The sequence below is a fragment of the Dama dama genome, chromosome 27, assembly GCF_033118175.1.
Source record: "Dama dama isolate Ldn47 chromosome 27, ASM3311817v1, whole genome shotgun sequence".
Classification (NCBI taxonomy): domain Eukaryota; kingdom Metazoa; phylum Chordata; class Mammalia; order Artiodactyla; family Cervidae; genus Dama; species Dama dama.
The window spans coordinates 21708514-21724924 of NC_083707.1; the positions used below are offsets into that span (position 1 = coordinate 21708514).

At 40.1% G+C, this 16411-nt stretch overlaps 1 protein-coding gene across 5 annotated transcripts in view; it reads left to right on the top strand.

The window, feature by feature from the left end:
• TPGS2 (tubulin polyglutamylase complex subunit 2) overlaps positions 1-16411 on the top strand; it is a 60367-nt gene that overhangs the window by 481 nt on the left and 43475 nt on the right. The gene's annotated exons all lie outside the window — the stretch shown is intronic.

A 16411-nucleotide genomic window follows, 5' to 3' on the forward strand; every position in this document is an offset into this window, starting at 1 on the left:
GGAAATGTTGCAGTCGACCTCCCAGGGCAACCGGTACCCATGCGCCTCCGTGTGAATGGTACCTGAATTGGTCCAGAGAAGTGAAGGTTTGCACCGTTGAATGGGTGGTTTTCCTTTATGGAATCTTTCTTTACTACCTACTACTACGTTAAATTTTAGAGCTACTCTACAATGAAATGAGACACACACACAGTTCAGTCATTCGTTATTGCTCAGAGGTAGCACACAGAAGGAGGCGATTCATATTATCTGGAGATAATATGTCCCACAGGAGATGATGCTGACTTTGAAAGACAAGTGGAAGTTAGCCAGATAACCGAGGAGGAGAAAGGCAGTCTAAGCAGGCCAAATAGTACATTTCAATACCTTCCTTTGGCATTCATAATAAAATCTAGATTTTGTGTCATGACACACCAGTCTCCTATAATTTACGCTCAGCTGTCTTTCTGACTTTACTTTCACTCTGCTTTTGTCACAGTCGCCTCCTTGTTGTACCATAAACCCACCAAGCTTGTTCCCACGTCAAGGCTTTTGCAATTTACTAGACCTTCCATCTGAAATTCTCTTCCTCTGAATGTCTCTCTGACTTCATTCAGATCTCTGATTAAATATCACAACCTCGGAGGAGCCTTACCCGAATACAGTTCCAGTAACACCGTTCCCTATCACTGTCTTCCTTTATCCTACTTTTTTTTAATCCTCATGGTCTTGCCACTGTTTGAAATTATGTATTTATTTGTTTGTTTTAATTTGTCTCTTTTCTGTAGTTGAAGTCAATGAGATTAGGATGTTTGTATTATTCTTCCCTATATTCCTCAGTTGGATGGCATCACCGACCCAATGGACATGAGTTTGGGTAAACTCCCAGAGTTGGTGATGGACAGGGAGGCCTGGCATGCTGCGGTTCATGGGGTCGCAAAGAATGGGACACGACTGAGTGACTGAACTGATATTCCTCGGTGCCTAAAACAGTAAATGAGGTGTGAAACATCCTGATGTGTTTGGGAGAAGCGATAAGTTTTAGAAATGAAATTAGAGTGTCGGGCAAAGAGAGAGCTAATCACCGAGACCACTCATATCTTATCTCCTTATTCTTACCCAGACTTCTGCCCTATTGCTTCTTGTACTTCTGGACTTAGGCAGGTCTTGCTATACCACAGACACACTTCATTGTTGTTGTTCTGTCACTTAGTCACATCCGACTCTTTGTGACCCCACAGACTGCAGCATTCCAGGCTCCCTGTCCTTCACTGTCTCCCAGAGTTTGCTCAGACTCCTGTCCGTTGAGATGATGACGTTATCCAACCATCTCATCCTCTCTAGCCCTTCTCCTCCTGCCCTCAATCTTTCCCAACATTCACTCTCTTTGCATCAGGTGGCCAAAGTATTGGAGCTTCAACTTCATTAGTATCTTTATAAATCTAGAAAATTTTCTCTAAATAAATTATTTCCTTTTAATAAATGTTTAATCTACTCAAGTCAAGCTAACTAAATGTCCCTTAAACTGTCAGTTTGATTTAAAGGCCTAAATAATTAATGTCTATAAATATTTTAAATTTCATTGATGCATTTAATATATTCTATTATGTATTTCAGATGTCTGGCAAACTGCTAACAGTTACAAGTTAAAACCTACCTAAGGAATTAAACAACTCTGGTAATTAAATTTATAGGAAGTCTAGCCTCCTGTAAGCAGTCTATTTATAAATGTAGTCAAAACCTAATAATTTCAAGTTAGTAATCACAAGTCAAAAATCATTTGCAGACATACCTCAGAGATGTTGGGAATTAGGATCTAGACCACTGCAGTAAAGTGAATATCCTAATAAAGTGAGTCTCACAAATTTTTGGTTTCCACATGTATAAAAGTTATGTTTACACTCTATTAAGTGTGCAATAGCATTATGTCTAAAAAATGTACATATCCTAACTTTAAAATACTTAACTGCTGAAAAATACTAAACATTATCTAACAATGCTAGGTTGCCACAAATCTTCAATTTATAAAATAAGAAAGCAATATCTGAGAAGCACAATAAAGCAAAGCACAGTAAAACGAGTATGCCTGTATGTTTTCACATTTCTTTCTTGTTTGAAAAGACAATATATTAAGAGGATTTTTTAAAGCAAAGCAGCTGAAGTCAGTGGTGGGTATATGGTAAGCAACCTCCCAAAAATCTCCTTCCAAAAATATATGCAGTAACTCTGCAACTACATTTTTATCCAAAACCAAACTCTCAGTGTTGCTTAAAGACAGAGAATACCAAATGTGCAAAGTAACAGATTAAAAAGAGAAAAGGCAACAAACCATAGGACCAGACCATAATTTTTCCTGCCCCACTCTCTCACCGTCAGAAGAATCCTTGGCAAGCAAACAGACCCAGAAATGATTCTAGCCAAAGAGGCTAGCTGCAGCAACCAACAGAAATGAGAAACTAGTGTCACTAACCTAGAAATCTTTTTAAATGACACCCTATTGCAAAATGAAGGAGAGAAAAGTAAAACCCATAGAGAACTAATGCTGGAATCAGGAAATAAAATGTCAAACAGACAACTGAGGAAGACTCTTCCCAAAAAAGAACTGAAGTAGAAGAAAACTTTAAACTCCAAACAAAATTAAAATACATGAACAAGTATAGAAAATTCAGTGAAAGAACATGTGAGCCCAGAATTTAATATCTATCCAAACTGTCTGTCAAATAAAAGATCTTCGGAAATTCTCCACCCATGAACCCATCCTGAGGAATCTACTAGAGGACAGATTTTATCAAATATAGATTGGGGAACCTTCTGCAAAAAGACTTCTGCTGAGCATTATTTTCATATAGACTAATACACACAAACATACATAAATACATGCACATAAGACTAAACCAAAGGTGGGAGGAGAGTTTAAGAATGATGTACCAGTTATTTTCTGTTATGACAAAAGTATGTTTAAAAGGATGTAACTATAGAGTAACTAGTGGGCAGATTTCTAAGATGACCCCCAGTTCTCAGTTCAGTTCACTTCAGTCACTCAGTTATGTCCGACTCTTTGCGACCCCATGGACTGCAGCACTCCAGGCATCCCTGTCCATCACCAACTCCCAGAGTTTACTCAAACTCATGTCCATTGATTTGGTAATGCCATCCAACCATCCCATCCTCTGTGTCCTCTTCTCCTCCCGCCTTCAATCTTTCCTAGGATCAGGGTCTTTTCAAATGAGTCAGTTCTGCCCATCAGGTGGCCAAAGTGTTGGAGTTTCAGCTTCAGTATCAGTCCTTCCAATGAATATTCAGGACTGATTTCCTTTAGGATGGACTGGTTGGATCTACGTGCAGTCCAAGGGACTCTCAAGAGTCTTTTCCAGTACCACCGTTCAAAACCATTAATTCTTTGGTGCTCAGCTATCTTTATAGTCCAACTCTCACATACATATATGCCTACTGGAAAAACCATAACTTTGGCTAGACGGACCTTTGTTGGCAAAGTAATACTCTGCTTTTTCAAATGCTGTCTAGGTTGGTCATAATTTTTCATCCAAGGAGCAAGCGTCTTAATTTCATGGCTGCAGTCACCATCTGCAGTGATTTTAGAGCCCAGAAAAAGAAAGTCTCTCATTGTTTCCATTGTTTCCCCATCTATTTGCCATGAAGTGATAAAACCAGGTGCCAGGAGCTTAGTTTTCTGAATGTTGAGTTTTAAGCCAACTTTTTCACTCTCCTCTTTAATTTTAATCAAAAGACTCTTCAGTTCATCTTTGCTTTCTGCCATAAGGGTGGTGTCATCTGCATATCTAAGGTTATTGATATTTCTCCCAACAATCTTGATTCCAGCTTGTGCTTCATCCAGCCCAGCATTTCTCGTGCTGTACTCTGCATATAATTTAAATAAACAGGGTGACAATATACAGCCTTGACCTACTCCTTTCCCTATTTGGAACCAATCTATTGTTCCATGTCTGGTTCTAAATGTTGCTTCCTGACTTGCATACCTGTTTCTCAGGAGGCAGATCAAGTGGTCTGGCATGCCCATCTCTTGAAGAATTTTTCCACATTTTGTTGTGATCATACAGTCAATGGGTTTTGCCTAGTCCATAAAGCAGAAGTGGATGTTTTTCTGGAACTCTTTCTTCTCTCGATGATCCAGCGGATGTTGGCAATTTGATCTCTGGTTCCTCTGGCTTTTCTAAAACCAGCTTGAACATCTGGAATTTCACGGTTCACGTACTGTTAAAGCCTGGCTTAAAGAAATTTGAGCATTACTTTGCTAGCATGTGAGATGAATGCAATTGTGCAGTAGTTTGAACATTCTTTGGCATTGCCTTTCTTTGGGATTCGAATGAAAACTGACCTTTTCCAGTCCTGTGGCCACTGCTGACTTCTCCAAATTTGCTGGCATATTGAGTGCAGCACTTTCATAGTATCATCTTTTAGTACTTGAAATAGCTCAGCTGGAATTCCATCACCTCCACTAGCTTTGTTCATAGAGATGCTTCCTAAGGCCCACTTGACTTCGTATTCCAAGATGTCTGGCTCTAGGTGAGTGACCACACCATCATGATTATCCGGGTCATAAAGATCTTTTTTTTATAGTTCTTCTATGTATTCTTGCCACCTCTTCTTAATATCTTCTGCTTCTGTTAGGTCCATCCCATTTCTGTCCTTTAATGAGCCCATCTTTGCATGAAACATTTCCTTGGTTATCTCTAATTTTCTTGAAGAGATCTCTAGTCTTTCCCATTCTATTATTTTCCTCTATTTCTGTGCATTGATCAGTGAGGAAGGCTTTCTTATCTCTACTTGCTATTCTTTGGAACTCTGCATTCAAATGGGTATATCTTTTTTTTTCTCCTTTGCCTTTTGCTTCTCTTATTTTCACAGCTCTTTGTAAGGACTCCTCAGACAACCATTTTGCCTTTTTACATTTCTTTTTCTTGGGGATCGTCTTGATCCCTGCCTCCTGTACAATGTCACAAACCTCCATCCATAGTTCTTCAGGCACTCTGTCTATCAGATCTAATCCTCTGAATCTATTTCTCACTTCCACTATATAATCCTAAGGGATTTGATTTAGGTCATACGTGAATGGTCTAGTGGTTTTCCCTACTTTCTTCAATTTAAGTCTGAATTTTGCAATAAGGAGTTCATGGTCTGAGCCACAGTCAGCTCCCAGTCTTGTTTTTGCTGGCTGTATAGAGGTTCTCCATCTTTGGCTTCAAAGAATATAATCAATCTGATTTCAGTGTTGACCGTCTGCTGATGTCCATGGTGATGTTTAGTGCTACCTGTACCTAGCGCTTCCTTTACTTTTGAGAATGGGCAGGACCTGTCAGAAGGAGGGATGTCATGCCATGGCTTAGGTTACATGATATGACAAAGGCAAAGGGTTTTTGTGTATGTAATTAAAGTACCTAATCAGTTAACTTTGACGTAAAAGGAACATTATCCTAGGTAGCCTGACATAATCAGCAGGGCATTCTATAAGAGAATATAGAAGTCAGATGGATTTCCTCCTGACTTTGAAAAGCTAAGCTGCCATGTTGTGAGAAATCCTATGAGAGGACCAATGGCAAGGAACTGCGACTAGTCTGTAGGAGCTGAGAGCAGCCCCCTAGCTGATGGCCATCAAGAGGATAGTGTCCTCCATCTTAACCACCGCTATATTTATGGTAGTTTGTTATGCAGCGTAGTAAACTAATGTATATATTTCGTTACCTGGAAATGGGTTCTCCTGTGACCTATGTGGAAGCATCTTTGAGACTGAGAAATGAGTGGAAGCTGGTAGAATTTTTAGGAACTTCATAGAGGAAAGTCTAATAAATGCCAATTAACAGACTGATATTAGAAATTGACTATAGCAATGCTGAAAATATTGCTGGTGAGGACTCAGAAAGAAATAACATAATGGCAGAAATAAATCCTACCTCATCAGTAGTTACATGTAATATAAATGGACTGAACACTTCAGTGAGAAGGCAGAGATTGATATCCGATTTTAGAAAAGCAAAAACATGATTCAAATATACCTAGTCTGCAAGAGACACATTTTGTATTTAAAGACACAAACAGGTTAAAACTGAAAATGGGGGAGGGGGGGTGGAATATACCATGCAAATCGAACTCAAAATGGAGCTTGAGTGGCTATACTAACATCAGATAAAATAAACTTTAAAACAAAATTCATTATTTGAAACAAATGAGGACAGTTCATAATGATAATAAGTATCAGTGCCCAGGAAAACAAAACAATTATCATATATGTACCTATGAAGGTCCAAAATATATGAAGCAAAAACTGACAGTGTTGAAAGGAGAAATAGATAATTCAACAATAATAGTCTCAGATGATACCTTACTTACAACAGTTGATAAAACAGCTGGGCAGAAAGTCAACAAGGAACTAGTAAACTTAAGCAACACTAAATTGACTCTACCTAACAGACATCTGTAAAACACTATCAAAAACAGTCTAATAAAAATTCTTCTCAAGTATACATGGAGTAACCTCAAGAATAAACCATATGTTACACCATTAAAGAAGCCAAAATAAATTCTGAAGAATTTATATCATACAAGGTATGTTCTCTGAAGACAGAACATACCTGAATTGTGAGATAGAATGAAAACATAAAAGCAAAAATCGAACTTCCTCAAGCTGATGAAGGGTATCTATGAAGATCCCACAGCCAACATTTACTTAATGGTGAGACTCTGGATACTTTCCCAGTAAAATCAGGAATAAGACAAATGTTCATGGGATCCCCAGCACCACACCAAGTTGAGGTTACAAGACTTGAGAGGCAGTCGTGTTGTGATTTATTACACTAGAAGCAAGGGGAAAGGCACATGTGGGGACATTAAGTAAGCCAGATATAAGTTTTCAAGAGTCTTCTCTTGGTGGAATCACATGGGACAGCCTTAATTATTCCAGCAACATGTGACAGTACCTCTGAAATGTCTACTAGGGAAGCTCATGTGACCCAGTCCATACCTTTTATTGGAAATCCATTATGTAGACACCCTCTACCTAATATGTACCAAATTTGAGACTCCCAGAGGAAAGCAGGTGTTCAGCATAAACCATATTGTCTGCAATAACAGGTGGGTACAGTGAGCTATTCTTACCAGGGAATGGTAGAAATCCTCTTGAAATCCAAGTTCCCAGATGCCAACCAAAGACCAACCTTACAAGCAGATGTCTCTAAATATTGCAGTCTCGGGTATGCTACATCTCTCTTTTCTGCAAAATAAGAACACCCCCTTATCACTTCTATTCAGCATTTTACTGAGATTCTAGTCAGGGCAGTTAAGCAAGAGAATGAAATAAAAACATACAAGTGGGAAGGAAAGAAGTGAAGAGCTATTTGCAGATAACATGCTCCACATATTTAAAAAAAAAAAAAAAAGTCCTAAGAAATCCACAAAAAAAAACAAAACACCCTATAGGTTAGCAATGAACAGTCCAAAAATAAACCTATAAAAACAATTCAATTTACAATTGGGTCAAAACAATAAAATACTTAGTATAGAGTTAAATTAACAGAAGTAAGGCATAAATGAATAAATTAACAGAAGTGCATGACTTGTACACTGACTACTACACACACACACATTATGTCAAGAAATTAACATCTAAACAAACTGGAATACATGTTTTTAGTTTGGAAGTCTTAATATTCCTAGAATCCCATACACTGAAAATTGATTAAATTTACAATCCCTATGAAAACGTCAACTGCTTCTCTCTCAGATATTGACAAATAACCCAGTCCTGAAATTGAAAATGGAGACCCAGAATAGCCAAAACAAGTTGGAAAAGAGGTACAAAAGTTAGAGGGCTTAAACTTCACTATTTGAAAGTTTACTACACTTGGAATAATGAAAATGTTCTGTAGATGAATAGTGGTGATAATTATATAACAATGTCAAGTGTACTTAACTGTACACTTTAAAATAGTTAACATGGCAGATATCAATGTATATATTACTACAATAAATTTACTCCAAATCTACAGTAGTTTTCACTGGGGCAGTGATATAAAGATAGAAGTATAGATCAGTGGAATAGGATGCAGACTCCAGAACTAAACCATCACATTTATGGCCCTGTGATTTTCAACAGGGATATCCAAATAACTCAATGAGGGAAAATGTCTTTTCAACATATTTTATAATTGGATAGGCACATACAAAAGACCGAAATTGGACCCCAACCTCAATTCAGATACAAAAATTAACTCAAAATGGATCTTAGATTAAATGTATGTTCTAAAACATAGGCCTTGAATTGTTTTTTTAATGATTTTGGATTAGGCAGTAGATTCCTGGATCTAACACCAGAAGTACAAGAAACAAAAAAAACTAGCTAAATCATGGTTCATCAATATTTAAAATGCTTGTGCTTTTAAAGATACCATCAAGAAAGTGAAAAGACTCCACAGAAAAGGAGAGACTGCAAATCACATATGTGATAAGGGGTTTATGGGTGAAATCTCTTAAGAACTCATATGACTCAACAAAAACATCAAATAATCCAATCCAAATACCACTTCACGCCCTCTAGGATGCCTGCTTAATAAATAACTAAACCTAAGTCTTGGCAAGGAATTGGAGAAACTGAAATATTCATTCACTATAGGTGGGAATGTAAAATGGCACTGCCACTTTGGAAAGCAGTTTGACACTTCTTCAAAAAGCTAGTTACCATATGACCCAGCAATTTCACTTCTGGATATATACCCAAGAGAAATGAAAACATTCACATGCAAAAACGTGTACACAAATATTCTTAGAAGCGTTATTTGTAATAAAGTAGAAACAATCCATATGTCCATCAACTGATGAATGGATCTGAAAAATGTGGTATGTCCATACAATAGAAAATGTTGGCAAATAAAAGAAATACAGTACTGATCCATGCTACAATATAGATTAACCTTGAAAACTAAAAGAGTTACAAAGGCCATGTGTTTTATGATTTCACTTATATGATCTATAGTATGTACAGATGTAAAGTAAACTGCCAGAATGCTTAGAGTGGGGAATGGAGGATGGTACAAAGGATGCACAACTTTGTGAACATACTAAAAATCACTGAAGTATACATTTCAGTGGGGTGAACACTTTATGGTGTGGAATTATATCTCAGTAAGGCTATTTTTTTTATAAAAAGGAATCTCAAAAATAGCCCTCCAAGGTTTCCTGAAGTATAACACCTGTGATTTGCTGTGTGAAATAGCAAAAAGGGAGATTATCCTTAACTCCATGAGCACTTTACGACAAGCTGTTAACAGAAGAGGAAGTCAAAGAGATTTGAAGCATGAAAAAGATTTGTTATGCTGTTGCTGGCTTGAAGATGGATGAGAACTCATGATAAAGTATATCATAAAGGCCTCTGAAGGCTGAAAATGTCCCCAGCTGACAGCAAGCAAGGACTAAAGACTTCATTCCTACAACCACAAGGAGTTGAATTCTGCCAGTAACAGGAATGGAAGATGACCTGGAGCACCCAATGAGAATATATCAGCTGACACTTGAGCAGTCGGTTTGCCTGGATGGATAGAAATATAGATCAATTATTTCAGCTGATTTACGAGCTACAGAACTGTGACCTGGGTGCTGTTTAAAGTTGCTAATTTGTGGTAGTTTATCATGAAGCAATAGAAGGCAGTCCATTCCCCAAAATATTTTAAAGAAAAGAGCAAACGATACACATTTCAAAAAGAAACATAACAAGTGTAATATAATACGTGTAATTACAAAATATAATGATAAGGCTGAGACCAAACATATCCCTTGTAAAAATAAATATGAATGAGCTTAAGTCACCTAGTAATAGAAAAAGATTTTAAATCTGGCTCACAAAACCCAACTATTTGCTATTTCCCAAAACATAACTAAAGCAAATAAAACATATTTAAAATGAAGAGGTAGATACGTTTCTGGTGTCTCACAACTGTCCACAAGTCTCAGTGATTCATTAAAAGGACTCACAAGACACAGGACTCCCAGCTATAGTTTATTATATCAATCAGTTGGACCCTGGAAATCTGACCTTTGACATATCAGGTAGTATCCAGAGGAAGCCATGTATCAGCTTCTGAAATTTTCCCACCGGTGAGTGGTCACATAGAGCACACTCCTTCTTCAAGTGGTGAAATGCTACAATATGTGTGCAGTGTTTCTGACCAAGGAAGCTGGCCTAAGACCCAAATTCTAGGGGTTTTATTGCGGGCCACTCATGTAGGCAAAACAATCAGCCTTTTGTTGTTACCAACCCTTTCAGGTTGGGCCCCAAAAAGAGTCTTCCTGCCCAGTATCATTAGAGCCGGTAGGATGAGACTGAGTTTGGTTCAGAAGCAAAGGAAAGTTTTATTTGATCAAAGAATAGAAAGAAACCAGCTCACACTCCAGAGTCTAACTCTCTCCCACAGCCAGGGGCGGGGCTGCTTTGTAGGGTTCTGGTTGGGGAGGGTGAGTGGAGTACTCACCAGGCTGCCCCCCTTTCCCTTCAGATCTCAGTGCTGGTTGCACCCTCTCTCTGGAGGTCTACAGTCCTGGGGTCCCGGAAGAGTCCAGCGCGACTCAGCAACTTGGAGACTCAGACACACTTGGTGACTAAATAACAAACTACTTCAAAAGTGGCAATTGAGTTTTTTTGGACTCTTTGTATCTTCTGTTTAGAATTTGCCCCAAATGCACATGCACACAGTTATTTTTAGTCCCTTATGGTTTCTATGTATTTTGTTGCTCAGGGAGCAGTGTGTCCAGGTACAGACATTGCAGCACTGCAGCAAAGGGTCCTAGTTCCCAGCCTGCTTTATTACTTTTGGAGGCAAATGACTTCAGACAGTGTAAGACACATGGCTGAAGAGAACAGTGGTTATGTGTCAGATGACAAAAGAATAATGGTCACATGTCAGATTTTTCCTGAAAATGTAAGTATCTTGGTTTTCTGCCTATGGCCAAGTGTGCCCTGATGTTGAGGCTCACTGCTGGGGCTGTATCTCCCTGGTCATCCTTTGATTGTTTTTTAGAAGAGAAGCTTCAGGTCTTAGCATCACAAGTCATCAAGGGGGCCATTGCCCCAGATTGTCTCTCTACAGGTTGGGGCTTGGGGGCCTCTTCCCTCAAGTACAGTGTCCCCGTGGAGTGATGCCTACAACATCAAGGCAGAGTGAGTGGTTAGGGTCACCAAGGAGAGTCTGTTCTACTTAGGCATGAGCTGGTTTTTGAGATTTTTTGGTTCACCCAGGCTCCTGGCTGGAAGAGGTGGAGGGCCAGGCCAGTGGGTGCGGGCACCTGGTCACCATCTTCTGTGAGAGCTTTCATGGTTTCTCCTACCTGGGGGGCATACTTGAGTTATTCCATTTCAGCGGAGTTAAGGTGTCCCTTCTCTTGGGATTGGGAAATGGGTCTACTATGTGTGTGTGTTATAAGTTCAAATACACTTAATTTTAATTTATCCCCTGGGGCTAACCACATGCAGACTAGGGCCAGTTTTCTTGAGTTTCCTGACATACCTTGGCTAAGGCCCATTTCAGGGTCTGATTGGATCTCTCTTTGACAGTTTGGGTGGGGAGGGTCTCCAGACTGAGTACAAGGTCCATTTTATGCCCAGGGCACGCACTTCCATCATCTCTTGAGACACAAATGCTGGACCATTATTTCTTTGCAAGGGTCCTGGGAGCCCCAACCTGGGGATTATATCTTTTAGTAATGACTTAGCCACGTCAGCTGTCATTTCAGTTCTAGCAGGGAATGCTTCTGTCCACCCAGGAATTGTGTTTTCTAGTGCCAGGAGATCCCTGAAAATGCCCAGTACTCTTGCCATGACAGTGAAATCAATCTGCCAGTCTTCTCCAGGATATGTCCCTCTGGTCTAAATGGCCCTTGTCTAGGGGCTCTGGAGGGTCTGGTCTGGGGAGTTGTGTTCATTGTGCAAATGGGCATGTCTCATCTATCCAGCTGATTGTAGTTTTCATACCTGGAGTTAACTATGAGCTCAACTGACCAATTATTTAGGACCTCCCTCCTGTGGTGAGTCTTGATGAACCTTCCTGATGGCTTGACAAGCTGCAGTTTGGGAAAAGAAGTGTTGCCTGTGTTCATTAGCTAGCCACCACGGTCCTCTAGATCTCTACTGAAGCCCAGTTTTCAGTCTTTATCTAAGTCTTCCTTTCTGTAGATTGGGGAATGATTGCATGGATCTCACCTTTGAGGCATGAGGGGTGGTCGCCAAGTTGCAGGCTCTGGGCCGCCCTTTTGGCAGTTGTATTCGCTTTGTTTCCCTTTTTTAACTCTGTATTCCCTTTGTATGAGGCCTGCAATGAATCACTGCCATCCGTTTTGGAAGCTGTACTCCTTCTAAGAACTTCAGTATGCTTAAGTCACATTTCACACATTTACTCTCTGCAGTAAGCACACCTCCTTCCTTCCAAATGGCCCCATGTGTGGGTAGGATGGCATATGCATACTGGGAATCTGTAAACATTGAGGATTTTCCCTGTCCCATGCTGAAAGGCTCAGGTGAGGACTGTCAACTCCTCTCCTGGGGCAGGAGCCCCAGGGGTATCATCTCACTTCTGTAACTTGGGTCTGGGAAGTTCTGCATATCCACCAGACTTCCCCCCTTCTCATAAAACTGTTCCCATCTGTGAGAGGCTAACTTCCTCAGTTGGGGCAACTGGAATAGATCATGTCTATGATTTCTATATGATCCTGCTCCAGGGACCCCGATCCTGTGGGTAGCAGGGTGGCAGGATTTAGTGTGTGACAGGTTTTAGGGTAACCACTGTGTTGTCTAAAAGCATAGCCTGAACTTGAATCGACTTTCCAGGGGATAACTACTCTGTTCCCTTAGAACTTAGCAAAACCCGAACCTGATGTGAGAGGCAAGCTAAAGTGTTAGGTGCAGTCACCTTGCAAGAGGAACTGTGATCTGAAGGGCCAGGTACAAGATCTCTGCACATGGTATCCTATAAGTAATGAAACTAGACCAAGGCCAAAGGGAAAAAAAAGTTAGACTTTATCTTATTATTCAGATTCTATTTATTTCCTGGGAATTATGAGCTTTGCCCATGACACCATGCAAATTTTAGACTCTCAAAAGGAAAGCAGATTTTCAGTGGTTTAGGCAGATTGACAAAAAAACCTCATCAACATAGAATATATGCAGAGGCCAGATTCCCAGCATCAGTCAGAGATGAACCCTACAAGCTGGTCCTTCTAAAGAACCTCAGGTTGGCCATGTACAGTCTACTCCACTCTACACGCCCACCCCCAAGCCCTCCAGATGCCTCACCTTCAAGCCCTAGCATCATGTATTATTATCTTTACCTAATTCTTGATTTGTGTTATAAACTCTTGTTCTTTGAATAATCTTATATAGACTTAAGTTTTCTTTTCTGTCTCTAAAGACCTTTAACAACTTTGGAATCTTGGGTTCCAGAACCTCTACTACTTTTTGTCTGGCTCTATGGCCACAATTTTTAAGTCATATTAATGACCATTTCCTCTGATCTGCACACATTCATTTGTCCTGAAGGTGAACCCACAGATGCAAACTCTTATCTATCAGGATTGTTAGTGGCAGACCATAGAATACATAGCTTGTTAAAGGCTAGAAATACACTCTAGCTAGTTAAGGCAGGAAGGACTTAAGAGGCGTTAGCCTATAAAATCATTGGGAGATTAAACAGAGCAGATTCTAGGCTGAGAACCAACCAAACTGTGAAAAGGGGATGCTAAATGGGGCATCCCTGCAGCTAGGAAGCTGTAGAATTGAGAATTTGCTGCTGCTTCTGCCACACTACAACTCTCAATCCCATAAGATCAAAATACCTTTGCAACTATGCTTGTAAAAAGAGCCCATCTCCCTACTTGCCCCTCTACCTCACCTGCTCCTTCTTTCCTTCCAGGTTTTATGCCAGCGGGTTTCCCTGCAGAAAACTTGGCCTCCAGAGGGCGCCTAGCTTCAGTGGAATCTGGGAAATGTAGTCTTTAGCCAGCAGTCAATAAAATACAGGAAAGCACGCTAGGAAGGAGCAGGAGTAGGTATTAATCAAGCCAGTCTGCAGGAACGGCCGTGCCATCCTTCAGGGCCCAGATTAGCTATGCATAGTTTATGGCATTTCCATCACTTTTCCCGTCTTTATCTACCTCCCTCCAACTGTAATTCCTATGACCCACAGGGTCACTATATTACCCAAGTTAATATGTAATATTATTATCGTGAAGTTTTCACTGTTGATTCATGTTTGTCTAACCAGGCATTGAATTTCTTGAGATAGTTTCTCCTTAAATTCCTAATCTCTGGCAGAAATTTTTCCCAAGCTGAGGACATACCAGGTCCTCATTAAATATCTGAGATTGTTGACTCAGAAACTGTTTTCTAGTAGGGAGTGAGTTCCAGTTATTTATTCCTGGGTAACAAACCACCCCAAAACAGTGGGTTGAAACAGCAATTTAGTCTCTCTCCCAGTCCTGTGGGCTGACTGGGCTTAGGTGGGACTGTCTGCATTTCGCGTCTCACGCGTTTGCAATGAGATTGCAGCTAGGGCTGGAATTACCTTAAGGCTCAACTCGACTGGAAGTCCAGTATGGCTTCAGCACTCACATATCTGGCCCCTCAAGGTTCCCCAGCATGGCCTCTTTGTCCAGAAGAGTAGCTTGGATTCAGTTTGTGATCGCTCAGAGCAGAAAGAGAGGAAACAGGAACTGCCAGCCATCTTGAAGTCCAGAACTTGCATGATGTCTCTTTGCCATATATTATTGGTCAGGGAAGTGACAGGCTAACCCCTGTTAACCTCTCTTCACAGAGGCAGAGAAATAGACTTCACCTCTCAATAGGGAACTGATATGGGTGGCAGAGAAGGAAGAAAGTGATAGCACCCAACTTTGGAGTAAGTTACTACAGAGAGTATTCATCCGTGGCATGCCATAGGTATCTAGAGCAAACTATGCTGTGTCTGAAGACCTGACTTTCTTCATTCAGTATTTCATTTCATACTTTGCCATATGGATTGTTCCAGCAGGCAGCTCATAAATGCTTGTCATTGGTCACAAAGGCAGGAGAGTAGAATTGTCTATGTCTAATTGCTGGGTCTGTGCAGCACTCCCTTTTTCATTAGTTGAAAGCTTCCCATGGTGGGTTTCTGTGTTTCAAGGAAAGGACTTTCTTCTTCAACTCTGTGAATTCCTTCACCAGCAACAATCATATGTGACACCTCTTCTTGATCTGATGACATCTAACAATCCTAAAATGGACTGGTATAACACATTGTACCTTAACTATGAACATAATGTGACTTTTAATTTTTATTATATTTTAACTTGGTTTAATGACTCTTTTGCCTTACATCAGTAACTGTATATTGGGGTTTGTTTCTAACAGTCTGAAAGCTTTTATGTTACAAATGGTTGTTAAGCTCCTATGAATGCCACAACCTCCTCCAACTATACTTGGGGTCCCTGGATCAGAGACCCTCAATATGAGGGTAAGGAGATTATGCCACCAGAACAATTTAGGGCCTATGCCCCTGGCCAGCAGGAAGTAGCTGCAGAATGAGAGCAATACCCCTTTTCCCTTGGCAGCCATGTTCTCCTAGAAAAAGAAGGGGGGAATGAGAGAGTTAATTCTTAAGTAGGTTGATGAGGAGTCCAGGGCCCTCGAGAAGAAGAAAGGGGTATGGGGCTCTCAAGGAGAAAAGGACGAACTTTTTTTTCTACATTGTTTTGTCTTGGTCACATAAGACATTATTTTCTTTAAGTCCAGAGCTAATGATTACACAACAAAACTCCTCTTGCTCAAGGGTATGTTTTTCCTTAAGCTCTGTACTAATGATTATATAATAACAATGCATCTTGCTCAAGGACATTTTTTTCTTCTTAACAAGAACCTGAGTGGAACAGTCTCTCTCCCACTTCTGATGTCTATGTCAGAAGCTTTTTCTGTCCTTTTTCACTATAATAAAACTCGTGCCACAGAAAAGCTTTGAGTGATCAAGCCTGGTACCTGATCCTGAAGCTAAATCTTCTTCTTTGGAGATCACAAATCCAACATCATTCACTGTTAGCTATCATCTTGGGGACTCTGCAGATGACACCACCCTTATGGCAGAAAGCAAAGAGGAACTAAAAAGCCTCATCGTGAAAGTGAAAGAGGAGAGTGAAAAGGCTGGATTAAAACTCAGCATTCAAAAAACCAAAATCATGGCATCTGGTCCCATCACTTCATGGCAAATAGGTGGGGAAACAATGGAAACAGTGACAGACTTTATTTTCCTGGGCTCCAAAATCACTGCAGATGATGACTGAAATTAAAAGACACTTGCTCCTTGGAAGAAAAGCTATGACAAACCTAGACAGCATATTAAAAAGCAGAGACATTACTGACAAAGGTGTGTATAGTCAAAGCTATGGTTTT